The sequence below is a fragment of the Hyla sarda genome, unplaced genomic scaffold (genome assembly GCF_029499605.1).
Source record: "Hyla sarda isolate aHylSar1 unplaced genomic scaffold, aHylSar1.hap1 scaffold_2648, whole genome shotgun sequence".
Classification (NCBI taxonomy): domain Eukaryota; kingdom Metazoa; phylum Chordata; class Amphibia; order Anura; family Hylidae; genus Hyla; species Hyla sarda.
The window spans coordinates 25,384-34,240 of NW_026609340.1; the positions used below are offsets into that span (position 1 = coordinate 25,384).

The 8,857-nt window shown below is 46.1% G+C and overlaps 4 non-coding genes across 4 annotated transcripts; all 4 read left to right on the forward strand.

Moving 5' to 3' along the window:
• The first annotated feature begins 622 nt into the window (after positions 1-622).
• Positions 623-813, forward strand: LOC130324423 (U2 spliceosomal RNA). The gene has a single exon (XR_008869425.1). It is a non-coding gene; the product is annotated as a U2 spliceosomal RNA (small nuclear RNA).
• Positions 814-2,898: 2,085 nt separating this feature from the next.
• Positions 2,899-3,089, forward strand: LOC130324424 (U2 spliceosomal RNA). The gene has a single exon (XR_008869426.1). It is a non-coding gene; the product is annotated as a U2 spliceosomal RNA (small nuclear RNA).
• A 2,085-nt stretch (positions 3,090-5,174) lies between these two features.
• LOC130324426 (U2 spliceosomal RNA) lies at positions 5,175-5,365 on the forward strand. Its single transcript, XR_008869427.1, has one exon. It is a non-coding gene; the product is annotated as a U2 spliceosomal RNA (small nuclear RNA).
• A 2,085-nt stretch (positions 5,366-7,450) lies between these two features.
• LOC130324427 (U2 spliceosomal RNA) lies at positions 7,451-7,641 on the forward strand. The gene has a single exon (XR_008869428.1). It is a non-coding gene; the product is annotated as a U2 spliceosomal RNA (small nuclear RNA).
• The last annotated feature ends 1,216 nt before the right edge of the window (positions 7,642-8,857 follow it).

Sequence of the window (8,857 nt, forward strand, 5' to 3'; positions counted from 1 at the left end):
TATGATGTCACTCACTTCCACAGGCCTTGCAGAGTGTAAACAACAACAACCCAGCTTTGTTGTGTATGTAACCATAGGGATTTGTGATGTCACCTAGAACCTTCACAGCAGCGACAGCTTTATGAGGAGCATCAGCACTGCTCTGCCTGAGCAGAACCATCACCGCCATAGGTTGTCAAATAACCCGGATTTAACCCACACAGGTAAGTCCAATGGGGTGCAGGCATGTCCTCTATGCTTACAGCTTCCCGTGGGTGTTGGTTTGATACCGTTTGGGGACAGCCAAGGAGGCATCTGCAGGCAACAAAGGTAGGTGTGTGCTTGTGTGTGTGTTTCCTATGCAGATCCTAAGCCCAGTGTCACATGCAAGTAGGAGGAGTAAGAAGGGTTCCTGGCAAATCCGGGTTATGGATTGCATTTAAAAAGGCCCCGTGGGAGTGCAATGGGCCCCTGTCTTGCTGCTTAGCAATAATGGTATGGGTTTAGGTTCTGCTGTGTGTACTGGTGGTTGACTGCCCCCCAGCCCAGAGTGTGCATGGAAAATTGTCTGGCAGCCTCCCTGACAGCAAGCAGTGATAGTGCCCATGAAGGGGACCTTGTTGGGCCCGCCCCTTTCACGGTTATCGCTTCTCGGCCTTTTGGCTAAGATCAAGTGTAGTATCTGTTCTTATCAGTTTAATATCTGATACGTCCCCTATCTGGGGACCATATATTAAATGGATTTTTGAGAACGGGGGCCGATTTCGAAGCTTGCTTCCGTCGCCCTATGCATTGACCCGATATGGCAGTATCTTCGGGTACAGTGCACCACCCCCTTACAGGGTTAAAAAGAAAGATTCCTACTTTCATTGCTACCTGCTTGCTGGCTAGCCAGCTAGCCAGCCCTGTGGGCCTTGCTGCTGCAGCCAAAAAACAAAAGGTGGTGCTGCTGCTGCTGCTGCTTCTGCTGCTTCTGCTTGTGTCTGGCCGCTGTTGGAGCGTCCAGGCACAGGACTTCTGCTGCTGCTGACTAAATGGCCTCCTTAATTGGATCATTTGAGTAGCCAGCACACCTGTGCAGGTAGGGCATGACATGATAGGCAGCTGCCTTGATAGCGGGTGGGTGCTGAATGTTCCTAATTGACAAAATAAGATTAATGCTTATGAAGAAATATAAAATCTCATCCCTTCCCCAATATCGCGCCACACCCCTACCCCTTAATTCCCTGGTTGAACTTGATGGACATATGTCTTTTTTCGACCGTACTAACTATGTAACTATGTAACATAACATGGGGGGGGGGGTCTCCTGGCTGTTCACACAGGTGTGTCATTGCTGTACATTGACCATGCATTGCTTCTGTGGTATTGCAAAGGCAAAGACAAATGCTTCCAGCCATCCATTGCACTAATGGATTGGTCATCAGCTGGCTGTCTATGTCCCGCATCAATATAGACCAAAGTACAGAGGGTTAGGCTATGCTATTGTGCACCTACCTGATGCATCAGAAGGTGCGAGGCCCTTGCTAAATTCTGTGCACAGACTTTGAGATCTATACTTTAGACTGTATCTAAACCTGCTCCAACATGGACTGACATTCTGGCCTACTTTCAGCCGATGCGACTTGTCTGTCGCTGAACAGTCGCTTTTTATGTATTCAGCACCTATGTATAATGTTGTAAAAATGCTCTAGAAGCTAAAGTCGCAGAAATGTCACACATATTTGGCCTGCAACTTTCTGTGCGACAAATTCAGACAGGAAAAATCAGTATAAATCCTTAGAAAATTATCCCCCAGTGTCTCCATCTGCTGGCGGTATTGAATAAGCATTGCTGCACTGATGGGGTATGCATTAGACGAAAAAAAAGAAGAAAAAGAAGAATAATACGCCCAGAAAAGAGGCGAAAAGGAGAAAAACGTAAAAAAACGTGAAAAAAAAGTAAGAGGAAGAGAAGGGAAAAAAAGGTGGAAATGGGTTTAAAAGTGATTTCGGCGGAGAAATATATATATATATATATATATATATATATATATATATATATATACGCGCACACACACACATATATATAAACGTATTCTCCGTTGAGATATTGCAGCCGCTGCTGTGTCCAGGCCCAGGAGCCTTAGCACTGTGCTGTGATGTCACTCAATACCACTGACATCACTAGGTGTAAACAACATCTCTCCTTTGCTGTGTATGTGACTATGGAGCTGTTTGGTGATGTCGTCTATTACGGCCTTCATAGAAGCAACAGGAGATTGTTGCATCCATCTAGAACCCTCAGAACTACAGTGCTATGATGTCACTCACTTCCACAGGCCTTGCAGAGTGTAAACAACAACAACCCAGCTTTGTTGTGTATGTAACCATAGGGATTTGTGATGTCACCTAGAACCTTCACAGCAGCGACAGCTTTATGAGGAGCATCAGCACTGCTCTGCCTGAGCAGAACCATCACCGCCATAGGTTGTCAAATAACCCGGATTTAACCCACACAGGTAAGTCCAATGGGGTGCAGGCATGTCCTCTATGCTTACAGCTTCCCGTGGGTGTTGGTTTGATACCGTTTGGGGACAGCCAAGGAGGCATCTGCAGGCAACAAAGGTAGGTGTGTGCTTGTGTGTGTGTTTCCTATGCAGATCCTAAGCCCAGTGTCACATGCAAGTAGGAGGAGTAAGAAGGGTTCCTGGCAAATCCGGGTTATGGATTGCATTTAAAAAGGCCCCGTGGGAGTGCAATGGGCCCCTGTCTTGCTGCTTAGCAATAATGGTATGGGTTTAGGTTCTGCTGTGTGTACTGGTGGTTGACTGCCCCCCAGCCCAGAGTGTGCATGGAAAATTGTCTGGCAGCCTCCCTGACAGCAAGCAGTGATAGTGCCCATGAAGGGGACCTTGTTGGGCCCGCCCCTTTCACGGTTATCGCTTCTCGGCCTTTTGGCTAAGATCAAGTGTAGTATCTGTTCTTATCAGTTTAATATCTGATACGTCCCCTATCTGGGGACCATATATTAAATGGATTTTTGAGAACGGGGGCCGATTTCGAAGCTTGCTTCCGTCGCCCTATGCATTGACCCGATATGGCAGTATCTTCGGGTACAGTGCACCACCCCCTTACAGGGTTAAAAAGAAAGATTCCTACTTTCATTGCTACCTGCTTGCTGGCTAGCCAGCTAGCCAGCCCTGTGGGCCTTGCTGCTGCAGCCAAAAAACAAAAGGTGGTGCTGCTGCTGCTGCTTCTGCTGCTTCTGCTTGTGTCTGGCCGCTGTTGGAGCGTCCAGGCACAGGACTTCTGCTGCTGCTGACTAAATGGCCTCCTTAATTGGATCATTTGAGTAGCCAGCACACCTGTGCAGGTAGGGCATGACATGATAGGCAGCTGCCTTGATAGCGGGTGGGTGCTGAATGTTCCTAATTGACAAAATAAGATTAATGCTTATGAAGAAATATAAAATCTCATCCCTTCCCCAATATCGCGCCACACCCCTACCCCTTAATTCCCTGGTTGAACTTGATGGACATATGTCTTTTTTCGACCGTACTAACTATGTAACTATGTAACATAACATGGGGGGGGGGGGGGGGGGGGTCTCCTGGCTGTTCACACAGGTGTGTCATTGCTGTACATTGACCATGCATTGCTTCTGTGGTATTGCAAAGGCAAAGACAAATGCTTCCAGCCATCCATTGCACTAATGGATTGGTCATCAGCTGGCTGTCTATGTCCCGCATCAATATAGACCAAAGTACAGAGGGTTAGGCTATGCTATTGTGCACCTACCTGATGCATCAGAAGGTGCGAGGCCCTTGCTAAATTCTGTGCACAGACTTTGAGATCTATACTTTAGACTGTATCTAAACCTGCTCCAACATGGACTGACATTCTGGCCTACTTTCAGCCGATGCGACTTGTCTGTCGCTGAACAGTCGCTTTTTATGTATTCAGCACCTATGTATAATGTTGTAAAAATGCTCTAGAAGCTAAAGTCGCAGAAATGTCACACATATTTGGCCTGCAACTTTCTGTGCGACAAATTCAGACAGGAAAAATCAGTATAAATCCTTAGAAAATTATCCCCCAGTGTCTCCATCTGCTGGCGGTATTGAATAAGCATTGCTGCACTGATGGGGTATGCATTAGACGAAAAAAAAGAAGAAAAAGAAGAATAATACGCCCAGAAAAGAGGCGAAAAGGAGAAAAACGTAAAAAAACGTGAAAAAAAAGTAAGAGGAAGAGAAGGGAAAAAAAGGTGGAAATGGGTTTAAAAGTGATTTCGGCGGAGAAATATATATATATATATATATATATATATATATATATATACGCGCACACACACACATATATATAAACGTATTCTCCGTTGAGATATTGCAGCCGCTGCTGTGTCCAGGCCCAGGAGCCTTAGCACTGTGCTGTGATGTCACTCAATACCACTGACATCACTAGGTGTAAACAACATCTCTCCTTTGCTGTGTATGTGACTATGGAGCTGTTTGGTGATGTCCTCTATTATGGCCTTCATAGAAGCAACAGGAGATTGTTGCATCCATCTAGAACCCTCAGAACTACAGTGCTATGATGTCACTCACTTCCACAGGCCTTGCAGAGTGTAAACAACAACAACCCAGCTTTGTTGTGTATGTAACCATAGGGATTTGTGATGTCACCTAGAACCTTCACAGCAGCGACAGCTTTATGAGGAGCATCAGCACTGCTCTGCCTGAGCAGAACCATCACCGCCATAGGTTGTCAAATAACCCGGATTTAACCCACACAGGTAAGTCCAATGGGGTGCAGGCATGTCCTCTATGCTTACAGCTTCCCGTGGGTGTTGGTTTGATACCGTTTGGGGACAGCCAAGGAGGCATCTGCAGGCAACAAAGGTAGGTGTGTGCTTGTGTGTGTGTTTCCTATGCAGATCCTAAGCCCAGTGTCACATGCAAGTAGGAGGAGTAAGAAGGGTTCCTGGCAAATCCGGGTTATGGATTGCATTTAAAAAGGCCCCGTGGGAGTGCAATGGGCCCCTGTCTTGCTGCTTAGCAATAATGGTATGGGTTTAGGTTCTGCTGTGTGTACTGGTGGTTGACTGCCCCCCAGCCCAGAGTGTGCATGGAAAATTGTCTGGCAGCCTCCCTGACAGCAAGCAGTGATAGTGCCCATGAAGGGGACCTTGTTGGGCCCGCCCCTTTCACGGTTATCGCTTCTCGGCCTTTTGGCTAAGATCAAGTGTAGTATCTGTTCTTATCAGTTTAATATCTGATACGTCCCCTATCTGGGGACCATATATTAAATGGATTTTTGAGAACGGGGGCCGATTTCGAAGCTTGCTTCCGTCGCCCTATGCATTGACCCGATATGGCAGTATCTTCGGGTACAGTGCACCACCCCCTTACAGGGTTAAAAAGAAAGATTCCTACTTTCATTGCTACCTGCTTGCTGGCTAGCCAGCTAGCCAGCCCTGTGGGCCTTGCTGCTGCAGCCAAAAAACAAAAGGTGGTGCTGCTGCTGCTGCTGCTTCTGCTGCTTCTGCTTGTGTCTGGCCGCTGTTGGAGCGTCCAGGCACAGGACTTCTGCTGCTGCTGACTAAATGGCCTCCTTAATTGGATCATTTGAGTAGCCAGCACACCTGTGCAGGTAGGGCATGACATGATAGGCAGCTGCCTTGATAGCGGGTGGGTGCTGAATGTTCCTAATTGACAAAATAAGATTAATGCTTATGAAGAAATATAAAATCTCATCCCTTCCCCAATATCGCGCCACACCCCTACCCCTTAATTCCCTGGTTGAACTTGATGGACATATGTCTTTTTTCGACCGTACTAACTATGTAACTATGTAACATAACATGGGGGGGGGGGTCTCCTGGCTGTTCACACAGGTGTGTCATTGCTGTACATTGACCATGCATTGCTTCTGTGGTATTGCAAAGGCAAAGACAAATGCTTCCAGCCATCCATTGCACTAATGGATTGGTCATCAGCTGGCTGTCTATGTCCCGCATCAATATAGACCAAAGTACAGAGGGTTAGGCTATGCTATTGTGCACCTACCTGATGCATCAGAAGGTGCGAGGCCCTTGCTAAATTCTGTGCACAGACTTTGAGATCTATACTTTAGACTGTATCTAAACCTGCTCCAACATGGACTGACATTCTGGCCTACTTTCAGCCGATGCGACTTGTCTGTCGCTGAACAGTCGCTTTTTATGTATTCAGCACCTATGTATAATGTTGTAAAAATGCTCTAGAAGCTAAAGTCGCAGAAATGTCACACATATTTGGCCTGCAACTTTCTGTGCGACAAATTCAGACAGGAAAAATCAGTATAAATCCTTAGAAAATTATCCCCCAGTGTCTCCATCTGCTGGCGGTATTGAATAAGCATTGCTGCACTGATGGGGTATGCATTAGACGAAAAAAAAGAAGAAAAAGAAGAATAATACGCCCAGAAAAGAGGCGAAAAGGAGAAAAACGTAAAAAAACGTGAAAAAAAAGTAAGAGGAAGAGAAGGGAAAAAAAGGTGGAAATGGGTTTAAAAGTGATTTCGGCGGAGAAATATATATATATATATATATATATATATATATATATATATATATACGCGCACACACACACATATATATAAACGTATTCTCCGTTGAGATATTGCAGCCGCTGCTGTGTCCAGGCCCAGGAGCCTTAGCACTGTGCTGTGATGTCACTCAATACCACTGACATCACTAGGTGTAAACAACATCTCTCCTTTGCTGTGTATGTGACTATGGAGCTGTTTGGTGATGTCGTCTATTATGGCCTTCATAGAAGCAACAGGAGATTGTTGCATCCATCTAGAACCCTCAGAACTACAGTGCTATGATGTCACTCACTTCCACAGGCCTTGCAGAGTGTAAACAACAACAACCCAGCTTTGTTGTGTATGTAACCATAGGGATTTGTGATGTCACCTAGAACCTTCACAGCAGCGACAGCTTTATGAGGAGCATCAGCACTGCTCTGCCTGAGCAGAACCATCACCGCCATAGGTTGTCAAATAACCCGGATTTAACCCACACAGGTAAGTCCAATGGGGTGCAGGCATGTCCTCTATGCTTACAGCTTCCCGTGGGTGTTGGTTTGATACCGTTTGGGGACAGCCAAGGAGGCATCTGCAGGCAACAAAGGTAGGTGTGTGCTTGTGTGTGTGTTTCCTATGCAGATCCTAAGCCCAGTGTCACATGCAAGTAGGAGGAGTAAGAAGGGTTCCTGGCAAATCCGGGTTATGGATTGCATTTAAAAAGGCCCCGTGGGAGTGCAATGGGCCCCTGTCTTGCTGCTTAGCAATAATGGTATGGGTTTAGGTTCTGCTGTGTGTACTGGTGGTTGACTGCCCCCCAGCCCAGAGTGTGCATGGAAAATTGTCTGGCAGCCTCCCTGACAGCAAGCAGTGATAGTGCCCATGAAGGGGACCTTGTTGGGCCCGCCCCTTTCACGGTTATCGCTTCTCGGCCTTTTGGCTAAGATCAAGTGTAGTATCTGTTCTTATCAGTTTAATATCTGATACGTCCCCTATCTGGGGACCATATATTAAATGGATTTTTGAGAACGGGGGCCGATTTCGAAGCTTGCTTCCGTCGCCCTATGCATTGACCCGATATGGCAGTATCTTCGGGTACAGTGCACCACCCCCTTACAGGGTTAAAAAGAAAGATTCCTACTTTCATTGCTACCTGCTTGCTGGCTAGCCAGCTAGCCAGCCCTGTGGGCTTGCTGCTGCAGCCAAAAAACAAAAGGTGGTGCTGCTGCTGCTGCTTCTGCTGCTTCTGCTTGTGTCTGGCCGCTGTTGGAGCGTCCAGGCACAGGACTTCTGCTGCTGCTGACTAAATGGCCTCCTTAATTGGATCATTTGAGTAGCCAGCACACCTGTGCAGGTAGGGCATGACATGATAGGCAGCTGCCTTGATAGCGGGTGGGTGCTGAATGTTCCTAATTGACAAAATAAGATTAATGCTTATGAAGAAATATAAAATCTCATCCCTTCCCCAATATCGCGCCACACCCCTACCCCTTAATTCCCTGGTTGAACTTGATGGACATATGTCTTTTTTCGACCGTACTAACTATGTAACTATGTAACATAACATGGGGGGGGGGGGGGGGGGTCTCCTGGCTGTTCACACAGGTGTGTCATTGCTGTACATTGACCATGCATTGCTTCTGTGGTATTGCAAAGGCAAAGACAAATGCTTCCAGCCATCCATTGCACTAATGGATTGGTCATCAGCTGCTGTCTATGTCCCGCATCAATATAGACCAAAGTACAGAGGGTTAGGCTATGCTATTGTGCACCTACCTGATGCATCAGAAGGTGCGAGGCCCTTGCTAAATTCTGTGCACAGACTTTGAGATCTATACTTTAGACTGTATCTAAACCTGCTCCAACATGGACTGACATTCTGGCCTACTTTCAGCCGATGCGACTTGTCTGTCGCTGAACAGTCGCTTTTTATGTATTCAGCACCTATGTATAATGTTGTAAAATTGCTCTAGAAGCTAAAGTCGCAGAAATGTCACACATATTTGGCCTGCAACTTTCTGTGCGACAAATTCAGACAGGAAAAATCAGTATAAATCCTTAGAAAATTATCCCCCAGTGTCTCCATCTGCTGGCGGTATTGAATAAGCATTGCTGCACTGATGGGGTATGCATTAGACGAAAAAAAAGAAGAAAAGAAGAATAATACGCCAGAAAAGAGGCGAAAAGGAGAAAAACGTAAAAAAACGTGAAAAAAAAGTAAGAGGAAGAGAAGGGAAAAAAAGGTGGAAATGGGTTTAAAAGTGATTTCGGCGGAGAAATATATATATATATATATATATATATATATATAATATATATACGCGCAC